Source organism: Heterocephalus glaber, unplaced genomic scaffold (genome assembly GCF_053883595.1).
Source record: "Heterocephalus glaber isolate CG9 unplaced genomic scaffold, H.glaber_assembly_v1.0 deba00000546, whole genome shotgun sequence".
Taxonomy (NCBI): domain Eukaryota; kingdom Metazoa; phylum Chordata; class Mammalia; order Rodentia; family Bathyergidae; genus Heterocephalus; species Heterocephalus glaber.
Window position 1 is genome coordinate 25328881 of NW_028258147.1, and position 27868 is coordinate 25356748.

Below are 27868 nucleotides of genomic sequence, written 5' to 3' on the forward strand. Positions count from 1 at the left end.
TCTGTTCTCACATTGGCTCATTCTGCTGTGTAGACTTTCAATGGAATTTTTTTATCTCCTGGAAATCTGTTTGCATCTGTTTATGGAGTCTGTTTGTTTCCTGTTCCTCAATTCTTCTCTAGGTGTGTTAATCATGTCTTACACTATGAGCACAATCTCTGTTGTTATCTGAGAAATTATGTTTGATTTCATTTTTTCCAGGTCCTCTTTTGTTGCCAGTTCAGGGAGTCCAGGTGGTTGTGTATTAGAGTGTTCTATTTTGTTTCCCTTTGGGGTTGCTTTAGGTGATCTGGAAGTCTGGTATTGAGGCTTATTTACCTGTCTTTTCATTTCAATGGGCTGGGGGTATGTGCTGCTGGTTCCTGTCTGGCTCATCTCCTCTGTGCTAGGAGTGGCTGTAGCTTAGCCCAGAAGCCTCCTCCTCTGTGCTAGGAGCATTGGCATTTTGGTCTGGAAGCCTCCTGCTCTGTGCTGGTAAAGGTGGCACATTGACCCAGAAGCCTCCTCCTCTGTGTTGGATTGCTTTTAGCTTGAGTGGTAGTGACATCTCTTCTACATTTGCTTTCCACTTTTGTAATAATCATCAGATGTAATGCACTATGATGTAGTGTAGGATGACTCATTGAATCATTGAATTCCATGAAAATATTTAAATGTTGAGTACATTAAATAAAATATAAAAGCACCAATATTCTTTTCCTTTTTTTTTTAATCCTTAGTCTTTGCTTTATTGTGTGCAAAGTATGCTACTGCCCCCTGAGCTTCCTGCATTTCTCTTTTCTTGAAAAGCCAATTCTTGATCTTTTCCAAAACAACCTGAGAAGAAATTAGGCAGAAACTATCTCTTCATCATGTTCCTGCTCAGTCCCAAGACTGATAGAAAAGGATGTAATCAGACTCAAAGTTCTTTGAAATATCTGATGTCAACCTGTTGAAATCAGTAACTTGTGCATCTATTTTTTTCTACAGTGTCATCATCAAACTACAACCAAAAATCAAGACTCTTAACTATTGCAATATACTGTCCTCGATTGGGACCATTTCCACAGTGAATGGCAACAGCAACAAAGTTGTACTTTCAGTCAGGATTAGTTGCATCACCTGAAGTGTTAAACTGATGGAGTTCTAAAGAAAAATTACCCAATAAGAAAGTTTTACATATCAATGAAGCTGATCCATATATTTAAATATCTTCAGATGTAGAGCTAGAATCATGGGCAGTTTTTTAACTTTCATCCATTTGTGTGCTTCCTGTTTGCTAGGACACTCTTTACAGTAATATTTGTATTCACTGCCCAGAGTTTCTGTGTGGCTAAATCACCTTAAACAGTGAGTAATTCATGTGTTTTGTTTCACGTCAGCAGAAAGGTCTAAAAAATCTTCATCTTTGCTGCTTATAGTTTCACAAGTAAGACATCTGGTTTCATTTGTTAATGTTCCTTGAAAAATCTCATGAATCCACATAGGGTCTGGTGTACTGTTGTTATTTTCATTATCAATGCTACCATTAGGTGAGTAACAATTTTGTTTTTCCTGTTTTCTTTCTTCTTGTAAAATATCAGCAATTGTATTTAGTAGCTAATTTCAGAATTCATGGGCATCTTATTGCATATAATTATCATAAAGCTTATGTGCCAGGAACTGGATTATGTTCTGGGAATACAATGGTAAGCAAAAACAAATGGGTTCCCTCTGTCATGGAATTGACAGATATTTTCTTTCCATAATCTTGTGATGAACTTCTTAGGTGGTATTACTCCAACCTTTTTTTTCTGAGTGGGTATGCTGTGGAATAGATCTGCTAAGCACATAAGAAGTTTCTCTTTCCTAGGCTGACTCTTGTATGCTAGAACTTTTTCCCAAAATGCACAGCCAAAATAAAGTGTTTGAAGAACTGAATTGCAGTAGCAGGTATTCCCAAAATTAACTAATCCAAAGTAGTGCTCATTGACTGGAAACTGTTCTGGACCAATCTCTTTCTCTAATGCTGAGGCATTGGTGCCATGGTAATGAGCCTGTGCAGCAGATTGTGCCAAAACAGGACCATTCCGATAACACTGATTCAAGATTTTCTCTGGAGAAATGATCAGAGCACACTCCTATCTCTGACACAGTGGTGGTGAAACTGTCACCTCACTGGTGCCTGTTCTGCTCCCCTCAGCACATGAGAACCAGAGCTTGTCCCTGTGTATTGCTCTGTCCGCACACCTAGGGCCCTTGTGTGAGGGACAGCATGTACACCATTTTGGGGTTTTCCTTAAATGTTCAAGTTATGTCCTCAGTTGTGAGAAATAGGCATGACTTCCACTTTTTCTTTTTCTAAAATGTACTCTGGAAAATCTCTCCTTATCCTCCTTCAAAGTCAGAAGCTCTAGGAAACTTTGACATGACCTTAGGGAAAATTGGTCAAACTTTTTGTGTTTCTTCACCCTTTTATGCATAACTTATGCCAATGTGTACTGTTAGGCAGTTGTATTTATGTCTCTCTTCCCTGCTAGACTTCTTGAGTATCTGTGCATCCCCAGTGTGCTGAGGTATCTCCAGCATGTAAGTGCTCTCTTATTGCTTTGTCTCACTCAGTTTTCAATCATCACTGGGACGAAATATCCAACACCTTGTTGTGACTAAGAAGTAGAGTCTTTTCTTCTTTTTTTTGAAAATATTAACTGACCTACTTATGTTTTGATTTATATATCATTTTTACTGAAATACAAAATGCTCATCATTGAATAACCAGCAAGATTTGAAATTATAAAGTAAAAATAATTTTAAAATATAAATTATATTATTACATGTTTATGTTTATGAGCAACTGAGACTTCCTGAAAACATAATGAAATGATTTTTAGCCATTGTGATTCACTTTCCAAATTTAGGTTTTTGGTGCTTTAGGAGACAGAATTAGACATTCATGGACCACTTTGTAAAGCAAAATTAAGGGAAAAAAAATCATATTCTCCAGGTAGAGAAATAAATACAGTTTCAAACAACAGATATTTGAAAACAGAATTGTTGCTGTCCTTCATCATGGTTGTCATGGTTTGTATTTTTAGCTTTCCTTTTCTAATTATTTTGTTTGTTATTCCAGTGACAGAAACATTTTATAGTCCTCATGAATATTTGTTTGTGGATGCAGAGAGTATTTTGTAGGTAGTTAAAACTTTGGTCACGTATTTTTTAAATTAACTTTATTGGTACATTTCAGGTATACATTACGATCACATTCATCATTGGGGATTTATATCTGTACATGATTTATCTTAGTTTTTATTTTTTTCTCATTCTTCTTCCTTCCCTTCCACTCCTCCACCCCTCCCTATTTATAAAAGCTTTGCTTCCATTTTTTCCCTTCTTTTCTCATATTTTTTTTCTTTCCCTTCTTTAAAGAGGCATTTCTGATGGCTGTAAACTGTGGATGACTGGAGCATGCTTCCTTTGCATTTTGTATTCCAGAAACTTCAACGACACAGTTACCACCCAATGAATATGCTTTTTTTGGTTGAAGTTATGTATTTATTGCTATATCATTGTATCTGCTCTTTGATAACAAAAAAACCCTAATGAACTTAGAAGACTATTGTAAATCTGCATCATAATATATTAAGAAAGGAATAATATATAATTATGTGTGTGTATCTCCAAAATTTAATACTTGTATGGCATTCATGCAGTTATTTCATCTCTAAAGAAATCACTATTGTATGTTCTGTCAAAGGGGAAAATGATATTTAGAGGAATATGAGAATACAGAATGGATATTGAATGTGGAAAATCATCGATAATCAGTATCATCCTGGCAGGACACATAAATTCTACTAAAATAATTACTCTAGTTCAGTCAATTATTATTGAATGCACCTAGGTAAGTCAAAAAAATTAGAAAGGAACAAGAATGATAGTTGGAACTGTGGAGAGCTATATAAATTTGGTTTTCCAAAGAAAATATTCTTTGTGACTGGTTGTTCTGTAACACTGAAACCTCATGAATATGACAGAAGGTCTTTAGCTTTGGAAGTAATTGACAGACCCAAGCTGTTTAAAGACAAAGCTGATACTAGTGCTACAGAGGATCAGTTCACAAACACAAGAAAAGACCTAAAGAGACACAGCAGCCTAATCTCTTCAAATTTCACTGTGAAAGAATTAAGGATAGACCAAACAAATGGTGTTTTTCTTTTGGATTTAGATTGGAAGAGTCTTTTATAGTGCAGGTATTGGGAAATTGAAGAAAAGAGATGAGTGAGAAAAAATAGAGCAAACTCAGTTTTGCAAGTGTCACATTAAAAAATTATAGTTTGGGAATTAGGAAGAGTGTCAGCTGTAGGCATATAGAGTTTGTTATCTACCCAACAATCTGGAAATTGAAGTCAGTACACGCAGGCACCTTAGATGAGGAGAGGTCAGGATTTAGAATATACACTGATTACAACTTCAGTTACAAAGATTTAAAATAGGTATCTATGGTATTTTCATTTTTTCTTTTTAGTAAGAAAGTGATTTTTCATTTTGTGCAGTACAATATATGACATGGAAAAAATTGAAACTTTTTAATTAAAGAAATGTAGGGGTCTAGGAATGATGATCTCAAATAGTTTTCCACCTTGAGACACGTATTTTGCTATACGACTTCATGATGTATTCCCATCTTGAATGAGGTGAACTGCATTACCCTTTAATAAACAATTAATCCCTTGTTGGCCGAAAGATTTGCACTCTGCAATGTGATGATAGCAGCAGATTGAAATGGGATTGTCTTAGAGCCTTTTGTTGTGGCTATCACAACTGAAAGAATGTACCTGAAAAAGCTAAAAGAAGATAAAAAGTTCAAGGAATAGAGATTTTTTTACAAGGCCAGCTTAGAGTAGTTCACAATTAGTAATCCTGCAGTTCATGAGGAGGAACAGTCTAGGTAAATGGAGCCATTGAACTGACTATCACTATCTCCAGACATGTGAACAATGAACACCTACTATTTTATGCAGCTGAATTTTGCAGCTGATTGTTATGCAGTGTTGTAGCAGTAAATAACTAATCCAGAGCCTTAGTTGCTCCTTATTTATTCCTCTTATTTTTCCAGAGGCCCTGTGTGCATTTTAAAAGAATCATAAGAGCAGTAGAAAGCATAATTTGAAAATTACTAGACTAGAATGAGCTTATAGATATGTCATATGTTTTTATATACTGCTTATGCCAGAGCATATGTGTTGGCTGCCATGATATAAATAAACTTGATTTTGGTCATATGAATATAATAAAATAGTGAATAACTCAGCAGTACTTCAGAGGTCTAATAGTCCACCTATTGCAGATATAGGGGAACTGAAGCTTAGTGAAGTTATAATGCGTCTAGATCTGGAAGATTCTCAGATACTAAAAGATCATTTTAAATTTCTGACAAAAAGGACCAAAAAGATGTAAGATCAAATTTTGAAAGAATAATAAAATATTATACATAAATATTTAATAATAATTGATCAGTATATAACAAATTATAATGCCCCATATTTCCCATCTAATTCAAGTGAAAATGTAACCAGCAATGGTATTACACTCATTATTTTATCCCATTTCATTCTTAGTACAAACTACATTATTCATGACTGTATTGCAGCCTTAATATGTTGATTCACTCAGAGGTCAATAAACAGGTGTTGAACAGCTATCTCGACTCTCTCTTATCATAGTTTTTTTTTTTCCTTTTTTTCCTCAAACCATTCTACTGAATGAAGCATGGTAACGAGTTTTCCTTATTGATGTATATATGGAGAACATATATGACAAAATGGGCATATATAATTAACAGATTATATGTATGTATGTGTTTCAGTTTTTTTGTGTACTGGAAATGAGGGAAAACTTGGTGTCTTCTGTGATTTAAAGATTATTTTTATGAAGAGCATAGTAAATGACCCTGGGAGAGGTGACAGTAAGAGCTCACTGTTATGTGCAGCTCAGGGGAGAGAAGGCTGCAGTGTGGGACTGCACATGCACAGAGCACAGCAAACTGCAGCAGGAGAGGGCAGTAGGTGTGGAAAATAGGTAAGTGAGGTAGATTTGGGGGGGCACCCTACGCATTTGCTAATTTCAACAACTTTTGTGAGCTTTGGAGCACTGGTTGTTTCCTTGTCTGGTGCCTGGCCCAGGGCAATTAAGGGTAGGTGTCCAATGGCCCTGAGGAGTGTGGGTTGATAAGGAAAGTGGTTAGTGTACAAACCTTATTTCAGAAAGGAAACTGCCTGGTCTGTAGCCAAGGAAGCAATACAGTGCAGTTAAAAACACAAAACAAAATAACAACAAAAACTATGGTACGCTTGGTATATATATTTGCAAAATAATTACTTTTATAAGTGATTTAAAACACTGTAAAGTCAAGCCAACATATCTGTTGATCCTCAGCTTATAGAATGTAATACATTAAGAAGGAAATTCAACTAAATCTTATTTTAGTTCAGATTCTTCTGCAAATAGAACTTCATCTCTATTAGTCAAGGGAATTGAATCATACATGAGACAGAGTTAGGCTCTGAAAAACTTAGGGTCCAGAAAAAAAACATTCAAATGCAATGGAGCAGCACGGGATGGCAAATCAATGCAGAGATAGGACACTCTATCTCAGTGATGGCGAATCTTTTAAAGCTTTCAAAGATACAAAGAGCCTGCTGCAGCATGCATGACATAGGTTCAACACCACTCCCCTATCTGTTCTTACTTTTCCTGTTGATTCTATTCCTGTAGAGAACCCATACAAAAATACATGTGTATGTCTCTTCCACTTCTATATGTAAACGTAGATTTCAGAATTTTTTTTGCATAAGTGGTTTAGAAGTCGAAAAAGAGAATAAGTGAATCCACGAGAGTTAAAAAAGAAGATGATGGATAGCAAAATTACTGGAAAAATAATATTTATGGTAAGAACAGATAGAAAAACAAGATCCCAAAATATCAGGGAGAAGAAATACAGTAAGGTAACAAGAAACCACAAGAAGAGTGTCTATTTAAGCCAATGAAAAGAACACATTCAAAAGGAAGATGCTCTATAAACTGCTGCTAACAAGTCAAATAAGATTTTGGCTATGAACTTTTGGATTCAGCAACCCTGAAGTCATTAGTGACCTTGAAGAGAGCAGCTTCAAGCAATAGTAGAATGATGGTATAGGGTCCATTATGATTCCTGAGAAAATCGACAATGTTTCTTTTCTTTTTTTTCTTTTAATTGAAAATACTTGTCTCTATGAGCGGGCTGAATTAATTAGAAATGTGTCTCCTGTGATCACTCAGATGCTGTAAATGTGAATTAATTAAAAAAGAGTGAACTGATACATGAAAAGAAAAATATTTTAATATGGATGACACCGAGTGATGCAATGCATAGTAAGCCTTGCCAAGTCAACCACATTAAAAAAGCCTCCCAGTTTGCATTCATCCACATGCTTTCAACTCTAACCTGATTACAAGGGGATTTTGTTGTTGTGAAGAGTAATAAATGCACCATAACATAATAGCACTATGACAAATTTGAGTTAAGCAGCTTCTCTGTTGTTATACAGGGCAATGGAAACACAGCATATTCACCAGTTCTTCCCTCCAGTCCTCATGTTTCTCTTTTACTTTGTTGTTCACTTGGAAGAGTGAGGAAGACTTCTGTGTCAAAGGAAGTGAGGAGTTCTTAGATTGTATAATCACAAAGTCATAAGATTAGATGGCATAAAAGGTTTGTTTTATCTTCTACAGATTATGTAATAGGCTTTCTGTAGTAGTAGATGAGCTATGTCTAGTTAGAGAAAATTTTTGTCATTTTAAAATGATTTAAAAACATAGAAATGAAGTGTTTTCTTGAGTATGACATACATTTAAAATAATATTGTCATATGACTCATTTTTAACCACAAAGTTTGAAAGTGTATTCTAAGTGATGTATTGGGTACCTACAACAAATGACATACACACTCTTTGCCAAACACAACTGTCTATAAAAACCATGCTCCTTGCACTCTATACTCTGGTAGTGTATGAACAAGAATGACTTAATTAAGCAAAAATTATAGTAACATAAGTATGGATGTAAGCAGAATCCAATGGGAACATCTATGACATAAATTCAACCTGATGCCATAAACATTTAAAAAGTTTCATCCAAGCCAAGCATGGTAGTGCACACCTGTTGTCCCAGCACTTGGGTGAGACAGGAGGACTGCTATGAGTTTGAGGACAGCCTGGACTACATAGTGAGACCCTGTCTCAAAAAGGCAAAAGAGAAGCAAAAAAAATTTTTTTTCCCATCCATATACAAAAAAGCATTTATCCATGGACTAGAATTCTAAAGAGCAAGTCTGACTAATTGTCTGTCTTCAGTGAACTTGAATTTCTCAATAGTGGTTCAACTTGAGAAATCCTAACAAGAAAAATTTGCTTCAGTTGGGTTGACCTTGAAAGTAATATTTTTAATATAAAATGACAAAGAATAAACACAAGAGGAAGGTGAATATATATGAATCAGACTAAAAAGATGAATAAAATTAATACTTTATTATGTTTATGTTATGAAATGAAATAATTATACAAATAGTATTTTAAATCATGAGATTAAAATAGATTTTATTGTAATTTTCCTCAAGTATTGACATTTCTTTGAAAACCCAATTTGTGTTGCTAATGATCAAATAAACATCTTTCATATTTAATTATATACATGCTTTTTAATTAGAATATGGAGTGGTCCATGTGCATAGACAAAAAGTCATGCTCTGTGAAAAACACTTAAAATGAAAACAAAAGTTACAGAATGAAAAATATTTGTGAAAATTTCATGTCTCAAGGACTTGTTTATAAGAACACTCAATACTCAATAATAAAATTAAAAAATAAAGTAAAAATGAGGAAAAATTTGAACAGACACATTACTGAAGAGGATATACTAATGAGGAGATGGGAAATAAACACATTGTAGAATGGTAATACCTTTGGTCTTCAGGGAAATGTAATCTAAAACCACAATGAAAAACACCAAATTGGCTAAAAAAGCAGCAACAGGACTGAAATTGGAAAAGATGCAAATGGAACTCGATCAATCGAACATTGCTGTGAGAACTGTAAAATGGTGTAGTCATTGTGGAACAGTGTAATTTTATTTTATTTTAGTTTATTTTAGTTTAGTTTTTTGGTACCAGGGATCGAACTTGGGTCCTTGTGCTTGCGTAGCAGGTGGCAAAACCACTGAACTAAATCCCCAGCCTGGAACAGTGTCAATTTTATATAATCAATTTGTAAAGTAGTACACATATTTAGCATATGACCTGCAATATGACTTTGGGATATTTACCATAGAAAAGTAGTTCCTAAAAGTGCAAGACCATGGGTGAGCCCAGAGTACATTATGTTAAGTGAAGTTAAGTCAGACACAGAAAGATGTATCTCATCTTCTCACTTATATGCACAAACTTTGAAGTTAACCTTATGGAAGCTGAGAATAGATGCGAGGTTGCCAGAGACTGAGAGGATAGAACAGAGCACAGATGGAAAGAGGAAGGTTAATAGACACATATGTGTAGTTTGGTAAGGGGATTAACTTCTAATATTCTATAGCACAGGAAGGTAATGATTGAAAATAATTAGTTGTATATTCCAAAGCAGCTACACAATAATATATGTTTGAGGTGATGGATATGGCAATACTCTGATTTGATTTGCTTACGTTGTGTGCATTTACTAAAGTATTATATGGCACTCCATATATATATAGTTAAGTCCCAGTTACAATTAAAATAATAACTTTTTATAAGACCATAAAAATAAAGGAAATTTTTTGAGGTCTGGAGACATTTTTGGTTAGTAAAACTGATGAAGAAGGAGAGTGCTATTGCTTACAATTAGATAGAAAACCACAGTGTCCAAAATATTCTATAGTACATGTTGCTATTGCCGGTAAGAATAACCTAGTTTAAAATGTTGACAGTATGAGTATTGAGAAATATTGCTTACTAGAATTGATAATTCTTATTCCCACAAAAATCTGTAGAAAAATGTTTATATCAGGTGTCTTTTAAAATCACCTCAAACTAAAAATACACATAATACCTTCAATAGACAAGTGAATGGATAAATTGTATTGAATCTATATACAGGAAAACTATGAAAACCATACAACAGAATTCTATGAAGAAATAAAATAAAGTATGAACACCCCAGACTGCATGAATCTCAAAGCCATTATGATGAGTGAAAAATGCAAGGCCCAAAAGGTAATATAGATTGAGATTACAATTATATGACATTCTTCAAAAGAAAAAGCTATAATGATGCAAAACAGAGGAGTTAGTAGGAGTCAGGGTTGGGAGAGAGTGTGATATAACAAAAAGAAGCTCATGGAGTGATGGAAATTTGATTGGATCTTGATTTTACTGGTAATGAAAAAATTTGTATGTGTGATATACTTCAGTTTGTGTTCCTCACTATTCTAAGATAAGGTGTGAATATTTTACTACTGTAATTCACAGTACATAAAAAGTAATTTTATTGTATATCAACTTGAGTAAAAGTTTCATAAATGTTCTTTCTAAGTCTGTAGTATAAAAGATTGTATATATAATCTGTATTTTTTTTTCCTATTGATAGATTTTACCTTGGATGTTTTCTGGGCCAGAAGTTTCCTTTCTGGGAAAGATGGCTATAATCTCTACATCAGTTTGTTCAATGAATTTAGGAATATTTACACTTCTTTTCAGTTAGCCTTAGTCTATTGTATCTTTCAAGGGATTGTCCATTCTTTTAAATTTTCATATTCATGGATATAGATTTTCTATTACTTTATAAATTAGCTTTCAAAATTCAGTTTTTTAAGATTGTCTCACTTTCAGTTTTGAAATGTATAATTTGGTATTTTAAATTCTTTCTTGAGAGCTCTGGGTTGAGTTCTGCCTATTTCATAGATAATTTAATAGAACTTTTATTTGCTTTGCATGATTTTCTTGATTTTAATTATGTTCCTAATTTTATTGAATTCTGCTGTTACATTTATTATCTCTTCCATTTTTTGGGGGAAGATTTATTATATTCTTCTTTTCCTACCTTTCCTAATACAGAAGTTTAATTGTTCATTTATGGTCTTTTTTGTTTATTTTCCTGTGTACAGTTATAAATCCCTTAATGATAAGCATATATTAGAAGAAAAGTGACACTGGATAATTCTGTCACTGTGTGAACACAACAGAGTATTCTTAAGTGGAAAATTCAACATCACTAGGCAATGTGATCTTTTAGGACGGACTATAGTCATAACATGTGTTCTGTCATTGTCCACCAAAACATCATTATATGGTGCATGACTTATTTGATGCTATAAATTTCCTTGTAAGAAATGTATTTATATCCCATGACTGATAAGATGTCAAAGATTAGATATTGAGGATGAGATATTCTTGCTAAACTGATTTATCAGGATTCTTTGCTAAAACTATCTATTATAATGAAGTGTACATGTGACCAGCAATAAATTCAGAGCCTGAATAATGTTTGGTCAAAGAAATAAACTTTGTCATCTTTGAGTAAAGCAAAGAAAGTGGTAGCAGCACCCGGAAGGAAGCTCCTCGGCTCCATCCCAGGCTCCTAGGGCAGTGAAGCTCAGCTGGTCTCAGCACCCTGAAGGGAGCTCCCTGCCTCCATCCCAGGCTCCTAGGGCAGAGAAGCTCAGCTGGTCCCAGAACCTGGAAGGAAGCTCTCTCACTGCCATTCCAAGCTCCTAGGGCAGAGAAGGTGAGCTGTGTGGGAGCCAGAAGCACCCCCTCCCATGGAAACGAGAAGACACATAAACAAGGCACAAAAACAGACTTCTGGATCACCTACAGCAACCCCAAAGGGAAACGAGATGGAACACTCTGATACTCAACCACCTGGACTCTCTGAACTGGCAACAGAAGAGGATCTGGGAAAAATGAAATCAGAAATAATTACTCAGATATCAGCAAAGATTTTGCTCATGGTGCAAGACATCATTAATAAATCTAGAGAGGACACAGATAAAAAAAATAGAGGATCTGAGGAATATGATGGAATTCCAACATAGGAAACAAATGGAATCTATAAAACAGATACAAACAGATTTCCAAGAGATTAAAAACTCCATTGAAAGTCTGTGCAGCAGAATGAACCAATGTGAGGATAGAATTTCACATATAGAAGATAAGATTGGAACTAGTGACCAGGTAAAGAAAAATTGCTTTAAAATTGTAAGCGAACATAAGAAATCAATCCAGAAGCTCCTAGACGATGAAAAAAAGAATAACATAAGACTGATTGGAGTCAATGAAGAAAGAGGAGAGACAGCAGATGACATAAAAAACCTCTTCACAGAAGTAATGGCAGAAAACTTCCCAAGGAGGGGAAAAGAACTTGACATACAGATAAGTGAGGCATATAGGACTCCAACTAGCCTTAATCAAAAAAAATCTACACATAGGCGTATAATAGTTAGGATTCCAGAAATCCAACAGAAGAATAAAATTCTAAAAGCGGTGAGAGAAAAGAAACAAATCACATACAAAGGAAAGCCCATCAGAATCACAGAAGACTTCTCAATGCAAACCCTCAGGGCAAGAAGAGCTTGGAGTGATGGATTTCAAGCCCTAAAGGAAAACAGCCTCCAACCCAGATTGATGTACCCTGCAAACTATCTTTCAAAATTGATGGAGAAATAAGATATTTTCATGATAAAGAGCACCTCAGGAACTTCATGAATACCAAACCTGCACTCCAAAAAATTTTAGACAATATCCTAGGAAAAGACAATGAGGACCACAACCCGAGGAAACCAAACAGAATGAATCCATTGGGCATGACAAATTAAATGCAAAGGGGGAGAATCCAACAAAAAGAAAAAAGTCATGACAAGGCTTTTAAAACTTTTGACTTCATCTCCCTAATGAGTGTATAAGTCAATCTTGTTATTGTACTGATTAGTATTTTTCTGATTCTAGAGTTGCACACCTTTCCTTGTGCTATAGTGGCTATTTATCATCTTCTTATGTCTACTTTTTAATTGGGTTGTCTATTAATGAGCTCTAACAATTCTTTATATATTCTGGTTGTAAGTTATATGCATTGTAAATATGGTCTGTTTAAGGACTACTTTAATTTTAATGATGTCATTTAAAGTTCTTAATTTTGATGGAATCTCATTTATCAATGTTTTCTTTTATACATCATTTCTTTTGTATCCTAGGTAGTTCTTGCTTACCCTGAATTTGTAAACATTTTCCCTTATAATTTCTTCTTAAAGTTTTATACTTTTAGGCTTTCATATTTAGGTTCATAGATCCCTTCAAGTTATTATCATGTATGGAAAAAAAGGGCTGAGGTTAATTTTTTATATATGGATACCAGGTGTTCTATTGCCGTTTGTTGAAAATACTATCTGTTCCTTGGCTCTTGAATTGAGTTTATATTCTATAAAATGCTAATGTTTGATAATCTTTCAAAACACAGTGAATCATATATGTGTGGTTCTATTTCTAGATTCTCTCTTTTATTCAAATGATCTATATGTCTTTCCTTACACCAACACTGCTTTGATTACCATAGCTTTAGAAGAAGTCTTAAAATTGGGTGCTAAACGTCTTCCAACACTGTTTTTGTTTTTTGTTTTTTTAACTTTTCTAGGTCTTTTGTACTCCTACATAACTTTTAAATTTCAATATCCAATTCTTCATTTATAGCAAGTATATGCAGACCTGAATTTTTATATATACCTTGTGTTTTCTACTCCTGCTAAATTCAAATACAAGTCCTAGGGGCTCCTAGAGATTTCTTAGAATTTTCTCTGTAGATGATCATTTCATCTACATATAAAGAGTTTGCTTCTACCTTGCCAATCCTATCCTAATTGTGTCATTTTATTGCCAGACTATTTTGGCGGGGACTAGGTTTCAAAGTTTAATGGACAGATGAAGAGTAAGCATATCTGCCCTTGTTCCCCACCTTAAGGAGAAAGCATTGTATCTTCTCCATTCATATAAGGCGTTCTCGCTGGAAGTATGGATTACATGTCTTCAATCTGCTGAGAAGGTTCTGCTCTACTTCTAGTCTCCTGATAGCTTTTACCATGAACAGCTGTAGAATTTGGTCCAATACTTTTTCTCCAACTAGTGACAGGATCATATGGCTTTTTCCTTTCCTCTGTTTAAATGATGACTTTTGGGGTTGGATCTTCCAATACTGAACCAACACTGCCATCCCTATAACAAAACCACTTTCTACATCCTGCCAGATATGACTTCTAGTAGTTTGTTTTGTCAAACAAATTTATTATCTATGTTCATACTTTTTTCTTCTATTATCTTTATCCAGTTTCAGGATTAGCACAATGTTGAGTTCCTAAAATGAGGGGAGAAGTGTTCCTTCTTTTTTCTGCTTTAAATGTTTGATATAATTTATCTGTTATAATGTTTATGAGCCTGCTTTTGTCATATAGGTAGGTTTTCAAGCTAGGAATATACTTTCTTTAATAGGTGCTATTCAAATTTTATATTTCCTCCAGAGTTAGTTTCATTAATTTGTCTTCTAAATTTCTTCTTAGAAGTTGTCAAATTTATTTCAAAAAAGATTTTTGGGGAAAATGGAAATAAAGTCTTTGTAAATAGGGAAGGGTGGAGGGTGTGAAGGGAGGGCTAGGAATGGGGAAAAAATAAGAACCAAGATGCATTATGTAAAGGTACAATTCCTAATGAGAAATGTAATTGTGTTGTATACTTACAGTGTACCAATAAAAGAATGTAATACAAAAAAAAGATTTTTGTAATATGCTATCTATATCCTTTTAAATTCTGTAAAATCTGTGGTAATGTCCCCTAGATCTTAATATTCTAATTTTTAAAATATATAACTGATATTGTGTAACAGGAAGAAAATGTCTAAAAGAGCAGGAGAATTGGGAGGGGTAGGGGAAGGGAAGAAAGGGAAAGGAAAAAATATGAGAAGAGGAAAAAAATGGAAACAAGGTCTTTGCAAATAGGAAGGCTGGAGGGGGTGAAGGGAGGGCAAGGGAAGGGGAAAAAAAAAGAACCAAGAGACACATGTAATGGTACAAGATCCCAATGATGAATGTAACTGTATCATATACCTAAAATATACCAATAAAGTTAATCGTGGGGGGGGGAAGAAAGTGGTATGTCATTAATACAACCAAACTTTTGTTACCTTGTTAACAAAAAAGAATGTCATGAAACATTAAGTAATACAGAAGTTTGTTTGAATTTTCATACATTATATTATTTTGCTTAGAATTACTTAATGATCATGTCATTCATAAAATAGTGTTAACAAAAGCTATTGTTCCAGAAATAAATAGATGCTAACTGCCAGTAAGGAAGCAAACTGTCAAGTATTCTGTCATAAAGGGTACATAGATAAAAGTAAAAACTGAGATTGATAATTTACAAAGTTTATCTTCATGTATCCTTATATTTGAGATTTTGAAGATTAACGGATTTCATACTTTCTTTCATTTCATATAATATGATTAAATATTTCTCAAAACTATAGTTGACAAGTGAAAACCTTATTATCTACAGGTCCAATTTTAATCCTAACAAACCTGTGTTAAAACTGTATCACTGGGTGCTTGTACCTGTACGTGATGTATCATGGTTCTTATTTTTTCCCCATTACATTTTTTACATTTTTTTCCTTCACCCCCTCCACCATTCCCTATTTACTTAGACTTTGTTTCCACCCAGTGATAAATGTAAACATATTGTATACCTAAAATGTACCAATAAAAGAATTTAAGCAAAAAAAAAAAAAGCCCAACAAACAAACAAAAAAAATCCATCACTCGGAATGTTTTATTTGTGAGAATTCATTACTTTCTGGATAAAAGACTAGTAAATCTCTATTGCCATATTGTGTGTGTATTGTGTTAGTGTGAGAGAAAAAAATCACAGAAACATAGATAGAGACATACGGAAGACCCCTGCAGTTAAATTTCAGTCCCCTGCCCAGTATATGATGCAGGCCTGAGGAAAAACAAAAAACAAACAAAAAAACCCAAAACAAACAAACAAAAAACTAAAAGACAGAACTAAGAGAGAAAAACCAGGGTGCCAGAATGACCAATGCCAGTGCAACCGACAAAGGCCCTGGCTAGTCCCAGACATTGACTTATTGGCAAATAGTTGGGGTAAAGGCAAGCTATGTGCAGTTTCTATGGAAATTAATGTAAACAAGGGTCATAAAGGACAAGACAAAGCATTCTTAAATTAGGAACAGAATAGACAAACTATATGGTTGAAATTAGGACATTGTCCTTCTAGTCAGAAGGTTTTGGCTGTGGGAACAGAATTTGGGTGCGAGTTACTCTGACCTTTGCACATAGGTGTTAGCCAGACTCACTTCTATAAACAAGCCAATTGTGGGGTTAACTCTTTGGGTATAATAGATACTATAGTGTTGTGCATTATATTTAAATTGCCATAGTTTTAAAATCTGAGTAGTGGGTATAGTGAGTAGTGGAGCATGTCAGGCACTGATCCAAATATCTTGCATATGGTAATTCATTTAATGAAGAATGTACAATTTATTTTATTTTACTGATAAAGAGGACACAATATAGTATATTTAATATCACTTAGCCTTTAAAACTGTTCCAGTATTTAAAAATTTTGAGCAACAGATTTATATTTTCTGTTATTTTTCATGAATTTATAGGTTTATGTTGGTTATTCATACAAGTTCATCATTTAGAGGAAATGTCAGGAAAAATACATCTCTCTTGTCATGATTCATGTAATTTTGCTTCTCAGTCTATTACTATTAACATATTTGGGGTTTTTTTTGACATTCTGTATATAAAATAGCAAAAATCCTACCTTTTAAACATTTTGGAATCATTAATATGACTTATTAAGTAAGCATAATCTTAATAGATGCTGAAGAGATAGGCAAAAACACTTCTATTATTTTTTTTTAAATTCTTTTATTGGTACATTTTAGGTATACAACACAATTATATATCTCATTGGGAATTGTACCTTTACATAATACATCTTGGTTCTTATTTTTTCCCCATTGCTAGCCCTCACTTCATGCCCTCCACCATTCCCTATTTACAAAGACTTTATTTCCATTTTTTCCATTTCTCAGCATTTTTCCTTCCCCTTCTTTATTTTCCCCTGCCCCTCCTGCTACCCCTACCCCTTTGGAGCTTTTCTTCCTATTTTGCACTATCCATTATTCATTCTAATCATTGGTACATTTTAGGTATACAATATAAAGGCATTCATCATGGGAAATTTGCACCTTTACATAATCTCTCTTCGTTCTATTTTTCACCCTTGCCCAGCCCTCCCTTCAACCCCTCCATTCCTCCCTATTTACAAAGGTTTTGTTCTTATTTTTCCATTTTCTCATACTAATTCCACTCCTTTCTTTCCTTTCCCCTACCCCTCCCACTTCCTTCCCCTTTTCCCCTTTTCTTCCTATTTCACATTACCTGTTATACATTTAAGTCCTTATTTACACTTTCAGTTTCTCACACCAGAGAAACTATTCGGTATTTATACATGTGTGTCCTATTTGTTTCACTTAAGAGTATCACATCAATGTGCATCCACTTAGCTATAAATGTCTCTAATTTCTCATTTTTTATGGCTGAGTAGTATCCCATTTTATTAAAAAAAATCACATTTTCTTTATCCGTCTCCAGTTGATGGGCATTTGGGCTGTTTCCAAGTTTTAGCTATCACAAACTGTGCTGTTATGAGCATGGGCGCACACATATCACGGTGGTATGATTCTTTTAGTTCTTTGCGGAAGATCCCCAGCAGTGGAATAGCGGGGTCAAATGGGACTTCCACTCCTAGTTCTCCATACTGATTTCCACAGTGCATCAGTCTACACTCCCAGCAGCAGTGGAGCAGGGTTCCTCTTTCCCCACAGCCCCACCAGCATTTGTTATTGGTTGATTTCATGACAGTAGCCATTCTTTCTGCAGTGAGGTGGAATCTCAGCATTGTTTTCATTTGCATCTCTTGAATGACCAATGATGTTGAACATTTTTCCATGTATTTATTTGCTATTTCTATTTCTTTGTCTGAGAAATGTCTTTCCATTTCAGATATACATTTTTGGATTGGGTCTTTAAATCTGGGAGGTCTGATCTTTTGAAGTTCTTTATAGATTCGAGATAGTCGACCTCTGTCTGAGGAAGAGCAGGTGAAGATTTTTTCCCACATTGTGGGTTTTCTCTTCACACTGCAGGTGGTTTCTCTTGCTGTGCAGAAGCTTTTTAATAAGAAGAGATCCCACTTGTTGATTGTTTGTGCTAGTTCATGTGCAACTGAGGTTTTGTTCAAAAAATCTTTTCCTACACTGATGTCTTCAAGAGTTCTACCTAACCTCTGTTCCAACTGGTTCAGAGTTTCTATTTTAATATTTAGATCTTTAACCCATTTCAAATTTAGTTTAGTGGATGGAGAGAGATACAGGTATAGTTTTAATCTTTGGTAAGTTGAAACCCAATTTTTCCAGCACCATTTATTAAAGAGGCTATCTTTCCTCCCGTGAGGGTGTTTGGCTTCTTTATTGAAGGTGAGATGGCTGAGTGTATCTGGCATTGCTTCTGCATCTTCTAATCTGTTCCACTGGTCCTCAGGTCTGTTTCTTTGCCAGTACCATGCTGTTTTTATCACAATAGCTTTGTAGTGTAGTTGCAGGTTGGGGATTGTGATACCCCCTGCCATGTCTCTGTTACCTAGAATTGCTTTTGCTATTCTGGGTCTCTTCTTGTTCTAAATGAATTTTTGGATTGTTTTCTCAAGGTCCATGAAGTATGCTGCTGGGATCTCAACTGGAAATGCATTAAATCTATATTTTGGAAGTATGACCATTTTCACTCTATTAATCCTTCCTCCACAGGAGTAGGGGATGTCTGTCCATTTTCTGATATCATCTTCAATCTCTCTTTTCAGAGTGCTATAGTTTTCAGAGAAGAGGTCTTTGATTTCTTTTGTTAGGTTGATCCCTAGGTATTTCAGTTTTTTGGATGCTATTGTGAAAGGAATTATTTGCCCTATTTCTCTCTCAGTGAGTCTGTCATTCGTGTAGAGGAAAGCTATTGATTTTTGTGTGTTGACCTTCTTACCAGCTACTTGACTGAATTTGGTTATTAAGTCTAGAAGACTTTTGGTGGAGCTCTTGGGTTCTTCTATATAGAGTATCATGTCATCTGCAAATAATGACAATTTGACTTCTTCATTTCCTATCTTTATTCCTTTTATTGCTTTCTCTTGCTAATTGCCATGGCTAATGTTTTCAGAACTATATTGAATAAGAGTGGGGATAGTTGCCATCCTTGTTTTGTTCCTGATTTTAGTGTGAAGGATTTCAGTTTTTGACCATTTAGTATGATATTGGCTGTTGGTTTTTCATAGATGGCTTTTATCAGTTTGAGATAAAGACCATCTATTCCAATTTTGTGTAGGATTTTTATCATGAATTGATGTTGAATTTTGTCAAATGCTTTTTCTGCATCTATTGAGATAGTCATATGGGTTTTGTCCTTGACTCTATTGATATAGTGTATTGCATTGATTGGTTTGCGTATGTTGAACCATCCATGCATCCCCGGGATGAATCCCACTTGATCAGGGTGTATAATCTTCTTGATGATCTTCTGCATTCTATTTGCCAGTATCTTATTAAGGATTTTTGCATCTATGTTCATTAGTGAGATTGGCCTATAGTTCTCCTTTTCATTTGGGTCTTTCTCTGCTTTGGGGATCAAGGTGATGCTTGCTTCCAGGAATGAATTTGGGAGTAATGCTTCCCTTTCAATTTCTTTGAAGAGTTTAAGCAGTAGTGGCAGTAGTTCCTCTCTAAATGTCTTGTAGAATTCAGCAGTGAAGCCATCAGGGCCCGGGATTTTCTTATTTGATAAGTTTTTAACTACATTTTCAATTTCATTTGGTTGATATTGGGTTGTTCAGAATTTTTAGGTCTTCTTCGTTCAACTTTGGTAATTCATACGTATCTAGGAATCTGTCCATTTCTTCTGTGTTTTCCATCTTATTAGTGTATAGGTTCTGAAAGTAGTATTGATGATCCTCTGGATTTCTGCTGGGTCTGTTGTAATTTCACCCTTTTCATTCCTAATTGCATGGATTTGGGCCTTTTCTTTCCTTTTTCTGATAAGGTTGGATAAGGGTTTGTCAATTTTGTTGATTCTTTCAAAGAACCAACTCTTGGCTTTATTGATTTTTTGTATCATTGTCTTAGTCTCCATTGCATTGATTTCTGCTCTGATCTTTATAATTTCCTCCCGTGTATGAGTTTTGGGGTTGTCTTGCTCTTCGTTTTCTAGAAGCTTGAGGTGCAGCATCAGGTTGTTTAATTGAGCTCATTCTGTTTTCCTAATATGCTTATTCACTGCTATGAATTTCCCTGGTAAGACTGCTTTCCTTGTGTCCCATAGATTCCGATGTGTTGTATTGTCATTGTCATTGAATTGAAGGAACTGTCTGATTTCTTCTTTAATTTCCTCTGTGACTCATTGGTTATTCAGAAGTGTGTTGCTCAATTTCCACGTGTTTATGAAATTTTCCAGTTTCTTTTGCTTTGGATCTCCAATTTCATCACACTATGGTCTGATAATATACAGGGGATAACTTAAATTCTTTTGCACTTACTTAAACATGTTCTATGTGTGAGTATGTGGTATGTTTTGGAGAATGACCCATGTGCAGCTGAGAAGAATGTGTATTCTAATTTTGTGGGGTGGAAGACTCTGTAAACATCTGTTACTTTCATTTGTTCAAGAGTTCGATTGAGTTCTAGTACTTCATTACTTATATTTGTCTAGTTGATCTATCCATTTGTGACAGTGGGATGTTGAGATCCCCCACTTATATTGTATTAGTGCATATATGACTTTTCATGTCTTTTAGTATTTGTGTTATATAGTTGGGCTCACTAGTGCTTGGTGCATAGATATTTATGATTGTCATCTCTTCCTCTTGGATTCTTTCCTTTACAAGGATGTAGTGTCCTTCTTCATCTCTCTTAATCAGTATTTGTTTGAAATCTACTTGATCTGCAAAGAGGATAGGTACTCCTGCTTTTTTGGGGGTTCCTGTCACATGGAGTATTGTTTTCCACCCTTTAACTTTCAGTCTATGAGTTTCCTTTTGAATTAAGTGTGTTTCTTGTATGCAGCATATTGTTGGATTTTTCTTCTTGACCCATTCTGCCAGTCTATTTCTTTTGATTGGTGAACTGAGGATATTAACATTGATGGTTATAACTGAAACATATTGACTTGTCATTGCCATGTCTTTTTCTTTTTGTTGGGTTCTTCCCCTTTACATTTAATTTCTTGTCATGCCAAATGGGTTCATTCTACTTTGCTTCCTGGGGTTGTGATTCTCAATGTCTGTTCCTAGGATATTGTCTGAAATTCTTTGGAGTGCTGGTTTGCTAGTCATGAAGTTCCTAAGGTGCTCTTTGTCATGAAAGTATCTTATTTCTCCATCCATTTTGAAAGATAGTTTTGCAGGTACATCAGTCTGGGTTGCAGGCTGTTTTCTTTTAGGGCTTGGAGTATGTCACTCCAAGATCTTCTTGCCTTGATGGTTTGTGTTGAGAAGTCTGCTGTGATTCTGATGGGCTTTCCTTTGTATGTGATTTGTTTCTTTTCTCCGACTGCTTGTAGAACTTTGTTCTTCTCTTGTGTTTCTGGAATCTTAACAATTATATGCCTATGTGTAGATTGTTTTTGATCAAGGCTATTTGGTGTCCTATATGCCTCACTTATCTGTATGTCAAGCTCTTTTCCCCTGTTTGGGAAGTTTTCTGCCATTATTTCTGTGAAGAATTTTTTTTATGTTATCTGCACTCTCTCCTGTTTCTTCATTGACTCCAATCCGTCTTATGTTATTCTTCTTTGCATCATTTAGCAGCTGCTGGTTTGATTTCTCATGTTCCTTTATAATTTTGAAGCAATTTTTCTTTTCCTGGTCATTAATTGCAATCTTATCTTCTATATCTGAAATTCTGTCCTCACATTGGCTCATTCTGCTGTGTAGACTTTCAATGGAGTTTTTCATGTCCTTGAAATCTATTTGCATCTGTTTTTTTGATTCCATTTGTTTCCTATGTTGGGGTTCCAACATGTTCCTCCGCTCCTCTCTAGATTTATTAATCATGTCTTGCACTAGGGGCACAATTTCTCCTGTTATCCGAGAAATATTTTCTGATTTCATTTTTTCCAGAGAAAATAGAGACTTATTTATGTGTGTGCTCATTTCTACTGGGGAGGCAGGGGGGTGCTGTTGGCCCCTGCGTGCCTCACCTCCTCTGAGCTGGGAGAGATGGGACAGGGGCCAGGAGCAGTGGTAGGGATGGTGGCCCAAAAGCCCTTTCCTCTGGGCTGGGAGCACCTGGAGCATTGGTGGTGGGGAAGTCCCTTCCTCTGGACCAGGAGCAGTGGGATGGTGGCTCAGAAGCCCCTACCTCTGGACTAAAAGTGGTGGGAGGGATGGTGGCCAGAAGCCCCTTCCTCTGGGCCTGGAGTGGTGGGACAGAAGGTGGTCCAAAAGCCCTTTCCTCTTGGCTGGGAACAGCGGGAGGGACTGTTGGCCAGAAAGCCCTTTCCTCTGGAGCAAGAGCAGTGGGACATTGGCTCAGAGGTCCCTACCTCTGGGGCAGGAGTGGCGGGACTCAGTACCGTGGTCTGGTGGTCTGGTGTCCTCTGTGTCTCTGTAGCATGGAACCAAGTGGTTGTACAGAGGAGCGGGAGGTGGGGTCCAGTGGATTGTTGCCGGGGTGCAGGCTGATTCAGCATGTTCATTGCAACTCGCAACCTTGGTAGGACGTGCACAGATCTGTCTGTCTGAAGCGGGCTGATTTGGCGTGTTCCACATCACTCCACTCTTCTATTACTAACAAGTAAGAGTTGAAAAACATTTGTGTAACTTTGTAAATGGCACCTGATATTTATTAACTATTTTAAAAATAAGCACATCTTTGAACAATCAGTATTTGTGAAAGTGACTTTACATTTAAAAGAACAATATTTTTCTTTATATGCAATTTTAGTTTTGTTACTCATTATAGGAGAAAAGTGATCTAGTTAAATCTCAGTTCCCAAATAGGTATATTTTAAAAGAAAAACTAAGTTGTGTTTTTTTTAGGTACTGGAGATTGAACACTTGGTTTTTACACTGAGCTCCATCCCTAGCCATTTTTGTTTTTTATTTTAAAACAGAGTCTTGGTAAATTGCTAAATTGTCCAGGCTGCGCTCTAATTTGCAAACCGCCTGCCTCATCTCCTAAAGTTCTGGGATTACCGAGTAGCCACCATACTTGGCTCCAAATATTTATATTGAGATGCAATTAACAACTAACTGTAGTTACTTAAAATGTAAAATTTGGTAAGTTTTGATAAATGTTTATACTGATGAAACTATTATCATAATGAAATTACTTATCAATTTAAAAAGTGGCCATACTCTTTCACATTCATGTTAGCTATGAATAAAATTTCCATTGGCCCATATCCATGCCCACATTTGGTGTTAGTGTTTTGTATTTAACCTATTCTAATAAGCATGTAGTGGTATCTCATTGTTATATTGTTTTTAAAATAATAACTATTTATTTAAAAATAAAGCATGATGTTCATCATGAGACTATATGATTGCTTGCTATCTGTGTATCTTTGGGAAAATGACTAGATCTTTTGCCCAGTTTTAAAATATGTTGTTTTCTTGTCACTGACTTTTAAAAATATTCTTAATAATGGCCCTTTATCAAATATATCTTTTGAAAATATTTTCTTCCAGTTCATGGCTATGTTTTACTCTCTCAAAAATGTCTTTTAGGGGCTGAGGATTTAGCTAAGTGCTTCCGGTGCCTGCCTTGCAAGCACAAGGTCCTGAGCTCAATCCCCAGTACCAAACAAACAAACAAAATGTCTTTTAGAGAGCAGTATTTTTAATTTTAATGAAAACTGACATTAGTTTTTTTTTTTCCACTCATGATTTGTGTTTTTGGTATTGTGTAGAAAAGTCATTTCAAACCCACATTCACCTTATATTTTCCCTCCAACTATCTTGTAGGAATTGTATACTTTTCTAAGTTATATTTAAGTCTATAATTTCTATTGAGATAGTTTTTGTGAAATATGTAAAATGTTTGTCTATATTACTTTTCATTGCATGTTGATGTCCAGCTGTTTCAGCACCATTTGTTGACAAGATTATTTTCTTCACAAAATTGCCTTTGCTACTTTTAGCAGCTAATCAACTTTGTGTAATTCTGCATTTTGGCTTTTGGTTATGTTCTACTGATCTATTTTTATTTTTAACCAATAGTACATTTTTTTGATTAATGTAGCTGAATAGTAAAACTAAGGTAAAACAATGTCAGCCTTTGTGATTTTGTGTTTTTTAGCATTGTGTTGACTAATGTGGTTCTTTTCCTGCTTTCCATATGAACTGTAAAATCCTTTTTACATATCCATAAAACAGTTTGTAGGTATCTTTATGCAGATCTTTAGATTTGTAAAATTTTACTGAATCTACAGATTAATTTGGGAAGAAATGACATCTCAAACATATTGAGTCTTCCTATCCACAAAAATGGAATATATTTCCATTATTTAGTTGTTTTTTTCTTTTATTAGAGTTTTATAGTTTTAACCATGTTAATGTCAGATATGTATTCTTAGATTTATACTTAAGTATTTCATTTTTTGTATACTTATGTAAGAGTATGTTTTTATTCAAATTCCAATTTTTTGTTTGTATATGGTAATTGATTTTTACATATTATTTTGTAGCTTGAAACCTTACTTTAATCGCCTATTAATTCCAAATACTTTTGTTATTTATTCAATATTTAGAAATTTGTATAAAGATAAACATAATATCTACAAGAAAATACAAGTTTTATGTCTTTCTTTGCAATCTGAATGACTTTTATTTTCTTTGCTTGTTTTGTTTTATAATCTAGAACTTCCAGTAAATGTTGAATGTGAGTTGTAAAACAGTCCTTACTGTGTTCCTGCTCTTAGTAGGAAAGTATTTATATCTCACCATCAGGTACAATTTTAACTATAGCCCCCCTTTTTTTTCATTAAACTGCAGGTATTCCCTTCTATTAACAATTTCCTAATAATTTTACCATAAGAAAAAGACATAAGTAGTTTTTTATATCTACTGATATTATGTTTTTTATTCTTTATCCTGTTGATGAGATGAGTTATACTGATTTTCAAATGTTAAACCAACTTCACATACATGAGGCAATCCAACTACATACCTTGGGATGTGCAGTTCTTCTCATACATTGTTAGATTCAATTTAATATTGAGTTGAGGATGTTTGCATTCATGTTCAAGATAGAGATATTGTTCTACAGTATTTCTTTCTTTTAATGTCATCAGTTTTCATATTACAATCATACTACCCTCAGAATGAGTTAAGAAATATTTTCTTTATTTTTTTATTCATTAAGTTTATTGGTACATTTTAGGTATATAATATGATGACATTCATCATTGGGAATTTGTGCCTTTACATGATATACCTTGGTTCGTATTTTTTCCCCCATTCCCTTGCCCTCCCTTCAATTCCTCCACCCCTCCCAATTTACAAAGATTTTGTTTACATGTTTTCTTTTTCTCATATTTATTTCTTTCCCTTCTATCCCTTCCCTTCCCTCTCCCCTTTCCCTTTTATTCCAAAAATGAGCATCTGAAATGAACAGATATTTCTCAAAGTAGAAATAGCAAATAAACATATGAACAGATGTTCAACATAACTGGTCATTTAAGAGATGCAAATGAAAGCTAGGCTAAGATTCCACCTGACTCCAGAAAGAATGGCTGCTAGCAAGAAATCAACCAATAATAGAGTTGTGGAGAAAAAGGAACACTTTTCCACTGTTGGTAGGAGTGTAAACTGGTGCCATCACTGTGGAAATCAGTATGAAGATACCTCAAAGAACTAGGATTAGAGGTCCCATTTGACCCTGCTGGTTTTCTTCCCAAAAGAGTTAAAAGAATCATATTACAGTGATGTATGTGCATAGATGTTCATAGAGGGAGAGTTTGTAATAGCTAAAACTTAGAAGCAGCCCAAGTGCCCTCAACTGGAAACTGGATAAAGAAGATGTGGGTTTTGTTTTGTTTTTTTTGGTACCAAGGATCAAACTCGGGTCTTTGTGCTTGCACAGTAAGATGCGGTTTTTTTATGAAGTGGAGTACTACTCAGCCATAAAGAATGATAAACTAGAGACATTTACAGCTAAATGGATGCACACTGATGCCATATTCTTATGTGAAATAAATAGGACTCACGTATAAATACTGAAGTTTCTCTGGTGTGAGAAACTGAAAGTGTAAATAAGGATCAAATACATAATAGATAATGTTTTCTTTATTTTTTCTAGCACAGATTGTAGAGAATTGTGATGACTTCTACATTAAATGTAAACAGAAATTAATAGTGAAATCTTTTCAGGCTGATGTTATCACTTTTGGAAGATTTGTCACTGATTCAATTTCTCTCATATTTAGGCTCATTCAAATCATGTATTTCTCCTAATGTGAGCTTTTTATGTTGTATATTTCCAGGAATTGATTTATGTCTTCTAAAATAATAGTGTAATGGACATATACTTCATAATATCCCTTTATTTTCTTTTGAATGTCAGTATGGTGAGTGCCTCTATTATATTTGTGATACTACTAAATTGAATCTCCTTTTTTTTGTTGTTAGACTGGCTAGAAACTTTTCAGCTTATTTATTTTTTCAAAGTAGAGATTTTGGTTTCATGGATTTTTTGTTATTCTCTGTTTTTTAGTTTTATGAAATTTTGCCCTGTTTTATTTTTTATTCTCAACATAAACGTGTTCCTTTCAATAATTTTTTAAGAAAAGTGCTTAGGTGATTTGCTTTAGATCTTCTTTCTTTTGTAATATAAGCATTTCTGGTATTAATTTATTTTAAGCATATTTTTTCTTCATTACATACATTTTAAATTATATTTTTAATGTATTTCATTCAAATATTTTTAAATTTCTCTTGATTTTTTTTGTTCTATGCTTATGTAGAAGTGTATTGTTCCCTTCCAAATATTTTGGCTTTTTGAAGTACCTACCTTTCTCTTATTGTTGTCTAACTCAATTTTTTTGTGGTATGTCAGCACATATTGATTGGCTTTTATTTTGTGTTGTTGTGTGCGTATGCATGCCTTTTCTGTGGTAATGTGGACTGAATCTAGGATCTTCACATGAGCCACATCCCCGGCCTTTTTATTTTTTATTGTGAAACAAGCTCTGGCTAAATTTCTAAACTGCACAGGATGGGATCCACTTTGCAGTTCTCCTGCTTTAGCTTCCCTGTGTGCTTAAATTACAGGCCTGTGCCACCACATGAGAATTTATTTATATATTTAAAAAAATTTGGTAAATTATAATATGTTTTAAGGCCCAGAATGCAACCTACAAATATCTTGGTAACGGTTGTGTAGTATTTTCTTTGCCAACCTCTCTCATTTCACCTTATTTTCGATAATCTGAGTAATATATATATATTGTTTGTTTGTTTGGCAATCTCTAGAGTTTTCTCTCTAATTCTGTCCTCTTGGGTATTCTTAGAACCACAGCTTCCTTAGTTCCCATGGACTTCCAACTTTTCTCACATGTCACACAGGAGTCCTGCTGGCTTCACTGGAGTTTCATATTCCTACGCCTTTCAAGATAATAACCACGGATATCATGAAAATCATAGGACTCAACTTGCTGACTTTCTATCTCTCAGGACATTGTCCACTTTGATGTCTGATATCAATTTCTATTAGAAACAGCATTGCCATGAGT

General features: G+C 34.7%; 1 pseudogene; it reads right to left on the bottom strand.

Moving 5' to 3' along the window:
• Positions 1-1317: 1317 nt before the first annotated feature.
• Positions 1318-25333, bottom strand: LOC101716584 (ubiquitin carboxyl-terminal hydrolase 12-like; annotated as a pseudogene).
• Positions 25334-27868: the final 2535 nt, after the last annotated feature.